The sequence below is a fragment of the Oreochromis niloticus genome, unplaced genomic scaffold (assembly GCF_001858045.2).
Source record: "Oreochromis niloticus isolate F11D_XX unplaced genomic scaffold, O_niloticus_UMD_NMBU tig00007340_pilon, whole genome shotgun sequence".
Classification (NCBI taxonomy): Eukaryota; Metazoa; Chordata; class Actinopteri; order Cichliformes; family Cichlidae; genus Oreochromis; species Oreochromis niloticus.
This window is the reverse complement of record NW_020328498.1, coordinates 303,264-319,091: the sequence shown is the minus strand read 5'-3', so window position 1 is coordinate 319,091 and position 15,828 is coordinate 303,264. Positions and strand designations below refer to the sequence as shown.

General features: G+C 39.9%; 1 long non-coding RNA gene across 1 annotated transcript; it reads left to right on the top strand.

The window, feature by feature from the left end:
* The first annotated feature begins 410 nt into the window (after positions 1–410).
* On the top strand, positions 411–3,214 carry LOC112845424 (uncharacterized). Its single transcript, XR_003218234.1, has 2 exons — positions 411–933; positions 2,652–3,214. It is a non-coding gene; the product is annotated as an uncharacterized LOC112845424 (long non-coding RNA).
* The last annotated feature ends 12,614 nt before the right edge of the window (positions 3,215–15,828 follow it).

Genomic DNA, 15,828 nt, shown 5'->3' with positions numbered 1-15,828 from the left:
TGCTGCTGGCTCTTCCTCCTCCTCTTCCTCACACACTGCTGAGTTTGTCCTGGTGGATCATCAGGGGTGCAAAGCCTCACAGATGATGTGCAGCAGTGGGTCCCTCAGTCTGTCCTCACTCTGGACACTTGCAGTTGTCACACATGGAAATCAAATGTGTGATAAGCTGCAGGATTCAAACACAAGTGTGACTTATAAATACATGTTCATACTTTTATTCCACAATCAGAGAGAAAGAAACAGAGAGAGAGTGCAGGACAGACAGACAGGTGACAGTCTCAGGTGTACACACTGCTACAAAACTACGGTGGCTGGGAAGTGCAAAGCGCAACAAATTAAAAAACGGCAACAAATTAAAAATCCACAACAAATTAAAAATCCGCAACAAATTAAAAAACCGCAACAAATTAAAAATCCGCAACAACTTAAAAATCCGCAACAAATTAAAAATCCGCAACAAATTAAAAAACCACAACAAATTAAAAATCCACAACAAATTAAAAAACCGCAACAAATTAAAAATCCTTGACGGAAAGGGATTGTCTGAAATACCGGAAGTGACACAACGATTAGCCTAATAGGGCTTTTGGAGAGTGATGTCACGAGAGGGGGCGTGGCCAGGATTTTGGGTTGAGGCGCCATGTTTCTGGCGCTAGCGAAAGAGGAGCGAAAGTACACGGATAACACCAGCTATGGTTCGCACTTGCTGTGCGGTCGGTTGTAAAGTTAGATCGCACGACCGGCAAGGGAATAAGGTTGAAAATGGTTTATCTTTTCATTCTTTCCCCACCTGGAAGCAGCATGAGGCAGCTCATGTATCGGATGTTACCAAAAGAAGGCGTCTAGTCTGGATAGCAGCTGTGAGACGAGCTGATATCCAGTTTTCTTCCATCTCCAAATATCTGTTGGTGTGCTCCAGACATTTTCATTCCGGTAAGTTATAGATATGTTCATATCACTCTTTATCTGGTCTTTAAGTCTGACATCACTAGCCGTGTCTGGGCTCAAACTCCGCTGCAGGTCCATAAATCACAGGATCACTGTGGCATCACTGAGAGTTGAAAAACTATCGAAAGTATTTCATCTGTAATAAAATGATCAGCGTTCTGATCTACCATGTGTAACAATTGAGTTTATCATCCAGGCATCCATGAAAACGAAATTAGCAGGAAGTTAGCTCGCTAGATTCCATCTAAATACAATATAGCATGTCCTAACTGAGGGATTTTGGAAACAAATTCAAACGTACAGCTCTGCTGTCACTTCCAACATAAATGAAGACAGAAAACTAAACAGCAGTGACGTTTGTAGGGTACTGTGAGTAAAATGCGTTTGATTTTCCCCCGAACATTCAAATTAGTGCAATCATAAATTCATTCATGAGGGACAAATTACAGTGAGAGGATGTGGAGGCTCTGGCTACGTTCACACTGCACGCGAAAGCGCATCAAATCGGACTTTTTTGACCGTATGCGACCCATATCCAATCATGGTATGACAGTGTAAAAACAGCACAAATCCGATATTTTCAAATGGGTCACTTTCGTATGTTGTACTGAATCCGATACATATCTGATGTTTTAGAAAGCGACTGCTGTTTGAACGGTCATGTTGCATTAAATCCGTCTTTTACGTCACTGACACAAAACGCCAATTATCAGCGCTGGAGTAGCGCCCGAGAAGACATTGAGAACATATGAGCGCTTTGTGTCCATCCCGTGTAGATGTTAGTAAAACTGTTGGGAAGACAACGTGTACATTTTATTTATTTATTTGTACTGTAAAATCTCCAGATTCTGACAGAAATCTGCATATACTTTGAAGCACCGCTCCTCTCTAAAACAGCAATAAGGATAATTATTAGGCCATATGTAAATAACAAAATAACTTAAAGCAAAGTCTGAAACAAGTCTTTATATTAAGGGCCATCAGTCAATCAATATTGTTTGCTCTGGGTCTAAACGGAGCGCGTTGTGTATGACGTCTGCTTTTGCGTATGCGGGCCACTTTGAGGGTTCACAAAGGAGCGCGTTTGCTGTCGCATTTTATTTGTAGTGTGAACAAGCAGACAAAAACATCAGATTTAAAATAAAAAAAAAAAATCGGAATTGAGCATTAAGACCTGCAGTGTGAACGTAGCCATAGTGAGTTCAGTGCATTGATGTGACATTGTCCTGAAGGATTTAGTTATTCTCAGTGGTTAAAGAAATTGCAATTATTTATTCATATTAGAAATAATCCTAATTACATATCTTGCTTCCTGTGTCACAAAAAATGCATTTTTTACTATAGTACATTGATTAATGACCTGCAGAATCTCCTTATCATATTACGTGTCCATAATTGTCACCTATTATGGACCTATGTCAAACTTTATGCTTTCTCCATCTTGAAAGTGATTACATCCTTGCAATACATACTTTAGTTTCATTTTCTGAAGGCAGGGTTCTGAAAGAGAACAGGCAGATTTGGAATATAACATGTAGGTTCTATAGATGGATACATAAAAAATGAAAAATTACATGTATGTGCTAACTTTCTAAACACTTTGTTACATTTATGATAAATGGATTTGAAAGTAGATAAAACACATTTATGTCGGCCTTGGCTCATTAAAGTCCTTGTCTTTAAATTAACTTTGTATGTTTCAGGTCCTGCACTCTCAAAGACTGAATGAACCAGCATTGCAGCCATGGGTCATTGTGAGCATCACAGGGAAGGTTGAAGCCGCCCACTGCACCTGTATGGCCGGAATCGTGGAGACCTGCAGCCACGTCACTGCTCTTCTTTTTAAAGTAGAAGCAACTGTGCAGATCCGTTGCACAAGGACTGTTACAGATGAACCTGTATACTGGGTTTTGCCTGGTAATATGACCAAGATACAGCCAGAGGTTGGCCATAAGATAGACTTGTCCTCTTCAGCTGCCCCAAAACGGCTCTGGATCAAAACATAAACAGACCATCCGTATTGAAAGGTAAAAGAAGCCGTCCTCAAAAAAGAAAAATCCCAGCTGCTACTGTGGAGGAGTTGTCACTGCTATTGGATACTTTGCTGGAGCACAGTAAAACTGTGGGTTGTGGGAATGACCCATAATGTTTTATATAGGGGTCTAGATTTATGCCTGAAGTGCACTGCAATGTAAATAATTTGCATTTACTGAATATGTACTGACTGAGTCCCACTGTTCAAAAGTTCAATAAAGAAACAAACTAATTTTTGCCTCTTTTTTTTTTATTAAAACCACTTTATAGAACATCACATCAGTTACAATGTAGAATCCATGTCATTTATAGTTTATAAAAGACAAAATGTTTACACAAAATCATGACAGCATTTACACGATATCACCCACTACTAACACCACTTAATTTACTATCAATTACTTCAATTTATCTTCTGAAAAATTACCGCTGTCTATACAGCACAAGACTTAATATTTAACAGGAGCAAGTTTCATTTTTCCCTGGTTTTACTACCACACTGTTCACCAAAACGCAGCAAACCTTCACCGTCTTATCCAGAAGGGTCACCTCTTCATCCTCACATGGAAGAAGTAATCTGATTGGCATGGTGGTATGTTTGAAGCAGGTCCCTTGTGTAGCGCTGGAACCCAGTCACGGTGTTTCATCCATTTCATAGGTTGGTTTGCTGCAATAATGCCAAATAATTAGCAAGTCTATAAATAGAATTAAGTTCTGCAAAATCACTCATTAGGATTTTTTTTTTTCTAATTTGCTATGACCTTAGAGTGCATTGAAAAGAAAACTAATAGGCTATCTGGTCTTTAAGTGATGGCGTGACGAATCCTGCTTCCGGGCCTAAAGTAGTCTGCGTTTAATATGGGTTTTATGTTGTTAACATGTTTAATGTTTTGTATTGTCTTCTATTTAATCTCAAAAAGCTCCTAAAAGCAGTCAGTGATCACTGTTGGCCTCCCTCGGCTTTTATCACCACTAATCATTTGAAAGCTCAGTTTTTAAAACCTTACGATGTAGCTACAGCTCAGCCCATGCAGCAGTATATGAATGACTAATCCTATTCATCCTTGTGGATAGATTATCTCAGTTGTTCTCCTGGCTGAAGTTTGGTCCGTTTAAAGCATCCTGCCATGAGATTACATTTGTTCCTGATCACGATAACTTTTATCAAGTGGAAAAAAGTTAGTGTGTTTATATTATGCTCACATAGCTGTGTCACTAGCGGTCACGTAGCACATCGTTATACACCAGCTAGCCAAACTTCAGTAACCTACAAACGTCACTGCTGTTTAGTTTTCTGTCTTCATTTATGTTGGAAGTGACAGCAGAGCTGTACGTTTGAATTTGTTTCCAAAATCCCTCAGTTAGGACATGCTATATTGTATTTAGATGGAATCTAGCGAGCTAACTTCCTGCTAATTTCGTTTTCATGGATGCCTGGATGATAAACTCAATTGTTACACATGGTAGAGCAGAATGCTGATCATTTTATTACAGATGAAATACTTTCGATAGTTTTTCAACTCTCAGTGATGCCACAGTGATCCTGTGATTTATGGACCTGCAGCGGAGTTTGAGCCCAGACACGGCTAGTGATGTCAGACTTAAAGACCAGATAAAGAGTGATATGAACATATCTATAACTTACCGGAATGAAAATGTCTGGAGCACACCAACAGATATTTGGAGATGGAAGAAAACTGGATATCAGCTCGTCTCACAGCTGCTATCCAGACTAGACGCCTTCTTTTGGTAACATCCGATACATGAGCTGCCTCATGCTGCTTCCAGGTGGGGAAAGAATGAAAAGATAAACCATTTTCAACCTTATTCCCTTGCCGGTCGTGCGATCTAACTTTACAACCGACCGCACAGCAAGTGCAAACCATAGCTGGTGTTATCCGTGTACTTTCGCTCCTCTTTCGCTAGTGCCAGAAACATGGCGCCTCAACCCAAAATCCTGGCCACGCCCCCTTTCGCCATGACATCACTCTCCAAAAGCCCTATAGGGCTTTGGAGCGTGATGTCACGGGAGGTGGGCCACGCCCCCTTTCGCCATGACAGTAGGCCAGACACAGGATACAGCTTCAGCTATGGTTCGTTGTGATGTGGTGGCAGTTGCAATGTTAGATTACACGATCGTGAAAACAAGAAGCTGGATAATGGGCTCTCTTTTCATCGTTTTTCAACCTGGAGGCAACGTGAGGGATCCCATGTATCCGATATTACTAAACAAAGACGTCAGGCTTGCATTGCAGCGGTGAGACGAGCGGATCGAGTTCTGTGCAATCCCCAGCTTTTTGTTGGTTTGGTCTCCGCATCTTCTTTCCGGTGAGTTCTAAATTAATTCATATCACTATTAAAATGCTTTTAGTGTTATTTTCAATGTGCTGAGGTCATAGATAATGAGATAAAACATCCTAATGTGTGATGCTGCAGAACCACGTCATGTCATCATGTCGATTGAGTAGCTTATGATTTAGCATTATTGCAGGCAAACCAGCGTATGAAATGGATGTAACAAATCCAGACTGGGCACCAACACTGCTCATTGGCCTCTAAAAACATACTAAATTGCTCTCATTGTACACTAATCCGCACATAACTTCCAGATGAATCACACACCTGTCATGTGCACTAATTTTATCTTACAGGCTTTTATTATGCAGCTGCAGAGTCTGAAGGTGTGCCCCGTGCAGAAGTAATCGATGAAGATCTGACAGAAGAACAACAACAAAATTACAATGTCATAGCTGTGGACAGCAGTTGTGTTGGACAAGTGGAGGTTGAGGTACCAGCTGCAAATGTGGACAGTAGTGATCGGACAGACAGCATCACAGAAGCTAAAGGGCAGACGAAGCATTGTGTGTGCAATGAACAGGGCAGAGCAGAAATAAACACAACACTGCTTGATAAGATTGTTAAGGTTTGCTGTGTTTTGGTGAATATGTGCCCCAGTGTGGTTGTCCAACCAGCGCCAAATGAAACTTGCTCTTGTTGAGTATTCATAAAGCTGTTGTGTTGCATGTGTAGTTCATTGTAAATAATTGTACTTTGTGTGAAGTAGTTTCAATAAAACAGAAAAGAATAGTATACATGTTTTTTTTTTTTTATTCTTGATCTGTTCACATGTACTTAGCAAGTACATAGAAATGAAATGCAAACTATTTACATGGCAACACACAGCTGGCATCAATCTTGAACCACAAAATGAAACATTACAGGCTATTTAGAGCAGCACATTGTTTGGAGAAGTATTTCCCAACAAGTTCAGGAAGACACACTTTAAGAAAGAAGTCTTGTGCTTGCTTTAAACGTGGTTCCCAGAAATCCACATCAGGGAAGATGCGTATGACAGAAGGTCTCTCTGTGTCCACACAACGAGGTCACAGTGCAGTTTCATTCAGTCGTTGTGTGTGCAGTACCTGAAACACACAAAAACCACTTTTAATAAAAGGTCTGTAATGAACCAAGGCTAATATAGATGGTTTGGCTGTACGTGCAAATCAAAAACTGTAACAAGGAAGTTGTTTAGAAAGTTATCATGTTCAAACCGACTTACCTTTGTCTTAACGACAACGTACAGTTGTCACAGCGTGGAGGCATAAAGACGGACAAATCTTGCACCCAGCCGTTCGTGAATTGGATGTGGGCCTCCAGGGATTTATAATTCTTAAACTGGTTTGCTGTGTATGCGCTGACTCCACAGACAAGGTATGCAAAGATCGGGATAGGACAAAGGCGGTAGGTCGTCTGGGTTTCCACTCCGCTTCCTTATTTCATACGGGTCCACATTACCGATGCACGCAATTTTTTGAAAGTACCGTCTCTTGGCGTCTGGGCGCAATCGGTCGCGATACAGCCCTTTGTCTGTGGAGTCAGCGCATACACAGCAAACCAGTTTAAGAATTATGCTTATTATTATTAATAAGAACCTTCAGACTCTGCAGCTGCATAATAAAAGCCTGTAAGATAAAATTAGTGCACATGACAGGTGTGTGATTCATCTGGAAGTTATGTGCGGATTAGTGTACAATGAGAGCAATTTAGTATGTTTTTAGAGGCCCATGAGCAGTGTTGGTGCCCAGTCTGGATTTGTTACATCCATTTCATATGCTGGTTTGCCTGCAATAATGCTAAATCATAAGCTACTCAGTCGACATGATGACATGACGTGGTTCTGCAGCATCACACATTAGCATGTTTTATCTCATTATCTATGACCTCAGCACATTGAAAATAACACTAAAAGCATTTTAATAGTGATATGAATTAATTTAGAACTCACCGGAAAGAAGATGCAGAGACCAAACCAACAAAAAGCTGGGGATTGCACAGAACTCGATCCGCTCGTCTCACCGCTGCAATGCAAGCCTGACGTCTTTGTTTAGTAATATCGGATACATGGGATCCCTCACGTTGCCTCCAGGTTGAAAAACGATGAAAAGAGAGCCCATTATCCAGCTTCTTGTTTTCACGATCGTGTAATCTAACATTGCAACTGCCACCACATCACGTACGAACCATAGCTGAAGCTGTATCCTGTGTCTGGCCTACTGTCATGGCGGAAAGGGGGCGTGGCCCACCTCCAGTGACGTCAACTCCAAAGCCCTATTAGGCTAATCGTTGTGTCACTTCCGGTATTTCAGACAATCCCTTTCCGTCAAGGATTTTTAATTTGTTGCGGTTTTTTAATTTGTTGTGGATTTTTAATTTGTTGCGGTTTTTTAATTTGTTGTGGATTTTTAATTTGTTGCGGATTTTTAATTTGTTGCGGTTTTTTAATTTGTTGTGGATTTTTAATTTGTTGTGGATTTTTAATTTGTTGCGGTTTTTTAATTTGTTGTGGATTTTTAATTTGTTGTGGATTTTTAATTTGTTGCGGTTTTTTAATTTGTTGCGGTTTTTTAATTTGTTGCAGATTTTTAATTTGTTGTGGATTTTTAATTTGTTGCCGTTTTTTAATTTGTTGCGCTTTGCACTTCCCAGCCACCGTACAAAACAGCACAAGAGAAGGAGGATTTAGTGTTTGTGTTATTACGAGTGCTAAACAAGAAGAGTTCCAGATGGTCCAGTGGACACATGTGTGACTCCTGTGATTAAAGCATCTTTCTTTCAGCTTAACGAGTGAACCGTCAGCTCGTTCAAACACACGTTAAAGTCCGTTTGGCTCGACACCACCGAACAGAGGCAGCAATATAACATAGCTAACATTAACAGTGCAGTGAATCCTGCTTGTGCCGTCATATTCAGGACTGCAAACCGAGCAGCATCACTGACTTTCAGCTTGTTGTGTTTGTGGATATATGACTGACTTTAATTATCCATGAAATCATCACATTCTCTGAAAGATTAAGGTCGACCGTATATTTGAAAGTAAAGGCTTTAAAACCAAGTTAGTACAAGCATCACTAATGTCACATAACTTTGCTGACATGTGGCCAACAGTAATGTTTTAATGTTCTTTGTTACTAAACATTTGCACATAAATAAGTTACATAATATTCTGTACTTACTTTTAAAAGTTTACTCTTTGGCCGCTCCGCTTCCACCGTTTTTTTCGGCAAAATTATTAACACCGACCGCCGCACTATGAAGTCTGGGATGTGTTGGGCCACGAAGTCTACACTGCCACATCCTTAAAATTCAGGGAAATGAGGGCCGCATTTCGAGCAGCCTTTGAATTGGGACCGCCTTCGTCGCGTCGCTTTGACGTAATTGGCCTTAAAATGCGGCCTTTAATGCTGCAGACCCTGAAGTGGGATACAGCCATGCAGGGACGGATCTAGAGAAATTTTCTTAGGGTGGCATGAGGGTGGCAAAGAAATCAAATGGGGTGGCAAAATCAGCCTTTTTTTCCCCAAACACATATGCAGGTGGTTACATATGGTTAAAATAATTCAAATGCAGTAAGTATACACGTTTTTCATATAAATGTAGTCTATAACTTAATTATTGTCTGTAGCCTACATAATTACACACTTCAGTTACATAAAACATGTGAGTTTTGATGTTATGTACTGTATAGCCTGTATAATAAATGAATATGTAGCCCAGTAAGTATAAAATCCAGAACGCTACACAACATGGGGCGGTTCATTTACAAACACAAGTCTAAGTTAAGTTTCACTGTTTTTTGTTAGAAAACAATCACATTGTTACAGCTTAAATTACACAACATGTCAGAAATCTGCACTGTCATGAACAAAAATTTAAACCTAATTTTTCATGATTTGTTGGATTAACCCACTGAGGTCTGAAATACACCCGGCCATTTTTGACTCCTTTTGAGTTTACGTTTGTATTTCACCCTCAAATTGTTTCATTTTATTTTTTCCCCCTTGCCTTGTTTGGTATCATTCTTTTCAGCTCAACTGAATTTAGTTGTTTTTTTTTTTTTCACTGACATACTGCATTAGTATCACTGATCTGAAATCACACAAAGAACTTAAAATCCTAGTAGTATTTTTTTACTGTAAAAAAAACAGACATGTTGAGTAAATTTTGATAACTTCAAATGCAAATATAAATTGTACATTTTGTAAACATATACAACTATTTATCTAAAAATGCAGCCAATACACCTGCCGTTTTTTTTTTTCATTTTGTACAACCATTTAAAAATATTACTAAAACTAAAGTGAGAGAACAATCAGGTGTTGCAATAAGATGCCCCACAAATGATGTGTGCCAGTAAGAAAAAAAAGTTTGTCCACCAAAAGACAGAGGAGAACAGCACAGAGATAAACCTGCAGGCCTGACAACAGCAGGTGTATCACTCCGCTGGTTTTCTACTTAGTGACAGTGTTTACACTGCAGATGTGCCTTTGTGACATTCATTAGTGCCCTCACTGACACACAAAACAAAACGACTACACAACAGAACAACTACACAAGACAGCACAACACACTAACTGTACACTCCACACTAAACGTCACAAATCTCCCACATCTAAAAACTCTCTCTCTCTCTCTCTCCCTCACTCGCTCACTCTGCCGTTACCGTCACTCCCAAAACTCTCGCCTCTTCCTAAACAACCAAATCCCACATGTTGACTTTTTTTTTAATTGGTCGACATGGTGCATTTTTCCACTGATAGGAAAGAGGTGGCTTTTTTCCCCCGTTCTTTACTGTTTTCGCGCCGTCCTTAGAAAACGCTTAAAACACACACACACACAAACATGACGACAGTATTTAGAAAAAAAAGCATGGCATATACTGTATATATTATGATAACTCTGGATTTACTGGCCTGTAATTAAAATTTAAAAACTTTGAAGTCCGAACTTTCAATGTGGGCTGAAATAGAGACTCAGCGTGGCTGCAGCTTTTTGCTGTGTCAGCTTAAAATAGTCATGTGATTTGGAGGTGCAGTGTGTCTGTGGACCACAGAGGGTTAATAACACTAGTGATGTGTCGTTCGCGAACGAAATGGCTCTTAGAGCCGGATCTTTGACGTGAACGACACGAGCTGGCTCCTTTTTGCGAGCCGTGGTTTTTTTTTTTTCTTCTTTCTCTCACCCTCTCTCTCGCACTTTTTTTCCGCTTCACTCCTCATGCGAGCCTTGTGCTTTACGCTGGGATGAGGGGGGGGGAGTTACACTACAGGAACAGAGCGGGAGGGAGAGACAGAGGAAGAGAGCCAGGGACAACAGCAGTCACATTAGAAAGGTAGAGTAATCATCATCCACAACTATTTTCAGTTGCAGATGATAAAGGATTCAGAAAGTTTATTCATGCAGGCCCATATGACAGAGAATATGCATCTTCTTTTTGTTTTCATATTTTAATTTATATGTAATTGTGTTGTGGTTTGCAGTATTTTGTGTTGTTTCACTTTAAATTTGTAAAAGGAAAAAGCTGAAAATTTAAATAGTTAAAAGTTGAAATGTGGATAGTTGGTTTTTGTATTATATGATTTATTTATTACATTTTATGTGGAGTGAATAATACAAGTATATTTACGGTGGCCCCTACAGACAAAGCACGTGCAAACTTCAAAACACGTATGAACTCTGAAGCACGTACAAAACACAACAGAAGTGCTCCAGGATGCTAGGCGCAGTGTTGAGCTTTTGATACCTACTGGCTACACAAGCCAGCAAGTACCAACGACTGGATTTGGTGTGTGGTAATAACAGGTAAATGAACTTTCATATATATGAGTGTATTGTTTGTGTATTACATGTGCTTTTAATTCTGTAATTTAAGTGATCTAGGTAGCTCTGTTTTGGAAGTTCAGTTCATGCTAGAAATGTGTTTTGGAGTTTGTACGTGTTTTGTCTCTAGGGGCCACCGCATATATTTATAGATACAAATATATAAATAAAACCACTTTTTTTACATTATTAATTCCTTTTGTGCATAAATTTATATTACTGTTAATAATAAATTAATTAAAGCAACAAAAAAAACCTGAGGAGCCGAAAGAGCCGGCTCTTTTCAGTGAGCCGAACCGAAAGAGCCAGTTCTCTAAAAAGAGCCGGAAATCCCATCACTAAATAACACTCACCTTCCTTCCATTTCCAGAGTATAACATCCGACCACCTGTGTAAAATCCGAAATTCCCATGGTGTTGTTCAAAATGTGCTCTGGCACAATCATAAGCATCGCTTGCTACTGAAAACAAAAAAAAGCCTCCTGCTATGGGCTGAACCATTTGTTAATGGTGGAGGGGGCGAACACTATGCAATATATTCAGTTTCAGCATTTATATTCACTGTTGACTGTAACTACGCTCAAACTGTTAATGCTATCTTATTTTAATAAACAACACTGTCATATGCAAAACTGGGGTGGCACTTGGGGTGGCAAGGGATTATTTTAGGGTGGTGCTTGCCACCCCATGCCACCCTTCTAGATCCGCCCCTGCAGCCATGGTCTGAGAGCAGGAGAGACTGTCAGAAGAAAGGAGCTGATCTGGTGATGATAAACAGCAAAGAGGAACAGGTGGGTGTGTTTGTTCATGTCTGTGTGATCTTTGATGGAACTGACAGTCATCTGTTACTTGTGTTTTTGACCTGCTGTCAGTCTGTGACCTGCTTCCTGTCTCCACTCTGATGGATTTCTTTGATTCTTCCTTTCTGTTGCATTCAAATTCAAGTGTAAAGTTTTTGCACACTTGAAAAATTCATAGCAAAAATTTAAATTACACAGTTGTTAGAAATGTAAAAAAAAGTTAGACAATAAGAGTAAAGCTAATAATTTTAAGTATTTTCCTTATTAAAATACAACTGAATAAATTGTTTCATTATCACTGATTATACTGCAACTCTGAGCTACAGGAGAAGCTGATATTCATTGATTCTTTCGATATTTTGTTTCTGCACAATGGAAGACCATTCATTACATTTGGTACTTCCTTCAAAACATATTCACAAGATGATGTTACTACAACAGAATTGCTGAATTATGACTGGAGCAAATATTTTTGTCTCTTCTCAAATAGAAATTTATTAATGAACTGAACATGAGAGTAGAGTCCTGGATTGATCTGGAAGCTACTTATGAACAGGCATCAGGGGGATATACATGGGAATGGGTGGATGGAACACCGCTGACAGAAATGTGAGACATTTGTTTGTTTCTATTTTTTTTTATATTAAAATAAAACATTAATTCAGCTAGTGGGATTCATTCATGTAAAAAAGCTATTTACAAACAGCCCTGGACCTATTGCAGTGCAATTAAGAGATCAGGGCCACTTCAGGAAGCAAAAGTAACAGTTTAGCCCTCTGAAAGGGGAGAAACGGGAGAAAAACAGAGACTCACAACCTCTGGCTTCCAACTTCCTGATGGAACTTTTCCTGATGTAAAAGCTGAAGAAGTTGTTACAGGGGTCTGCATGAAAACTAAAGGTGGTAGCTGGGGTCATAGTGGACGCCACCGATGGGCCGAATATGCCACCCTGTGCTGTGCTGATAGTGGAGATGGCTGGAGTGCCCAACACAGGGTGGATCCAGAAACTGATGAAGGGTGGGGTGCTTGGAGGACCTCCAGACCTTAGCTGCTTAATCTCCTTGCTTTGTTCTGGGTGCCGAACTACCCAGAAGGAAGCTAAAGAACTGCCAGCAGCAAATGAAGAGAGTCATGTGGAAGAAAATGAAGAGAGTCATGTGGAAGACTTAGTCTTAAAATGTTTTTTACTGAGCATTAAGATTCTCGCTGAAAAGTGTAAATGAGGGAACTGACAAGAAACCTGGAAAGTAAACGTAGCGGTCAGTGAATAACATGAAGGGGACAAGATGACAGAAAAAAATAACAACAGACTTCAGTCATTTTCCAGATATATTTCTCTTACAGATACAAAGGTTCGACATTTTCACCAGTGTCTTAACATGAACATCCCAACCGCCCACCGCCAAAAAACCTTCATAAATAACCACCAATCACACCACCAAAGAAATTCCCCCCACACACTCCAACTACAAATAAACACATACAGTGAAATACTGCACTTATTTTAACACACTCACATACATCTGACTACAAAACAAACCCCAGTTAAATAATATAGAAACTAACTAAATCAAATCAAACCAAAGATTCAGGCCGCTCCCACCCTCAGCTCTCATCTAATGGTTTACCCCACTAACAATGGATAATTAGGGAATTCCTTTCAGGTGAACATCATTAGCCTGTAATGATGTGTGCACGGCATGAATCAGCCCTTCAGGAAGTTGGCCTCAAAAAAGAGAGTGGTTAGTGGACTTCCAAATAAAAGCACAACAAAACCCAAACTTTCTATCAAACGTTGCAAGTGTATGCTTCACCTTAGTGATGGAGATGCTTTTTGCACCCTCAAAGGAAATATTTGAAATATTCTAAAAGAGAGTCATATTTAAATGAATGTTATAACATCAATGAGTTTAATCCAGTTTAATGCAATATTTTGTTTCTCTGGCAGCTTTTGGGCAACAGGACATCCAGATACCACTTCACATAGCTATGGATTATGCTGTGATAACAATGGGAAATGGACACAGTCACGTGAATATCGTTTTGGATATTTTGGTTCTGTTGATTTAAATCAATCTGTGAGAAATGAGTTTGGTGCTTTGATGACAGAGGGATGTGAAATGTGAGATTGAAATGTTTGAATAATCCAACCAAAGACACCTCACTATGAGCTTACAGCTTACAGTTTTTACTTGTTCCTAAAACTACAGTAATTGTCTTCTTGATTTTCACTTAAACACTTGAAGGTAGCTTTTTTTCATTTTAGGAATAAATAATGGGTGTAGTTATTTTTTTGTCAACAGTCTAAATCTAAACTCTTAATTAAATACCACAGATGCACCAATGACAAGGGATGCACACAGAAAAGTTAATTCAGTTTAATTCAGTTTTATCTATACAGCACCAAATCACAACAACAGTCACCTCAAGGCACTTTATATTGTAAGCTAGGTCTGACAATAATACATATGGGGGTCATATGATTTGCGTTTTTTTTCTCTATGAGCAACCACGTTGGCGACGTTGGGAATGAAAAAATTTCCATTTAACAGGAAGAAACCTCCGGCAGAACCAGGCTTAGGGAGGTACGGGGCCATCTGCTGCAACCGGCTGGGGTGAGGGGAAGAAAACAGGACAAAAGACATGCTGTGGAAGAGAGACAGAGATTAGTTCCTCACACCATCTCCATACGGGAGAACAGCAATCGAAGATTTCTGCCAGATATAAAGCTGCAGTCTCATTCTTTCAGTCTGTCTGCTGACGTCCAGTTCAAATCTTCCCTCCTTAATGAGCACAGTGACATTCAGTCCCGCTTAGCCAAATCTTAGCAACTGGAGGTCTGTCCACTAGGGCCTTGACCCAGTCTACTTGGCCCCAAACTTCAAGGGTGTCAACTGCAGATAGTGGTGCCACAGCTGGTTATGTGGCATGTCCGTGTTGCTCTTGCATGCTGTGCTTGATCATGCCACTGAGCAGTCAGCAAGCGAATCACTAAACTTTAATGTGAAAGTGTGCCAGTATAACACAAATGGACCCCAAAATCTTATTGCCCATCAACACAGAAAGAATAAACACTCATGTGCATCTGTGCACAGTCAACCGTGTCCCCTAAAGATAGTGACGCAGCTGCCCCTCTGTTGGTCTTCCTTGGTCTCTTGTGTTCTGGGGGCCTCTGGATGTCTGGAGTTTTGATCTCCTCCATACCTGCTTCATGCCCTGGAGGACGGGGCAGTGGCCCCCCACACCCTCTAGCAGATCATTACATGAAGGAACCTTTTAAAAACAAGCGCGCTCATGCTCACAGGTGTACACACAGGTGATCACACACACAAACTACACCCTTTTTGGCTCCTACCTCAAAGCACACTGTGCGCTGTCGATCTCACGTGCTGCACAATAATGTTTAACATTTAGTATTTACTGTCATATTCACATAGATCATTGTGATGTTGTTTATTCTATTACTCTCGTTTTCTTCTGCTTGTTTTCTTTTTTCTTTTTCAACAGGTGATCCAGGTGATCGATATATGTATTTTTTGTCTGCTTATTCTGTTGGTTTTTGTTTTTTGCCCTATTTTTCCCCGTCCCTCTTCCCCGCTGTTTTTCTTTCCCTCTTTCTTTCTCCCCTTTTCTTTCTCCCAGTTAAGTCTGTCCCGTATTCAGCAAATGAAAATAAAATAAACAATAAAAGGTGAATCAAATGGACCATTACGGCAAGGCTGGGATGGTCAGTTTGGTAAAGTAAATCCGTTGGGCATCTTTCTTCGCCTTTAGACAATAATTCTGATGGCAAAAGAACCAAACGGGACAGGCACAAAAAAAAAAAAACAGTGTCCCCTAAAAACAATATTTATATTCAGATTATATCTACGGAGTTTATTTTCAAGATT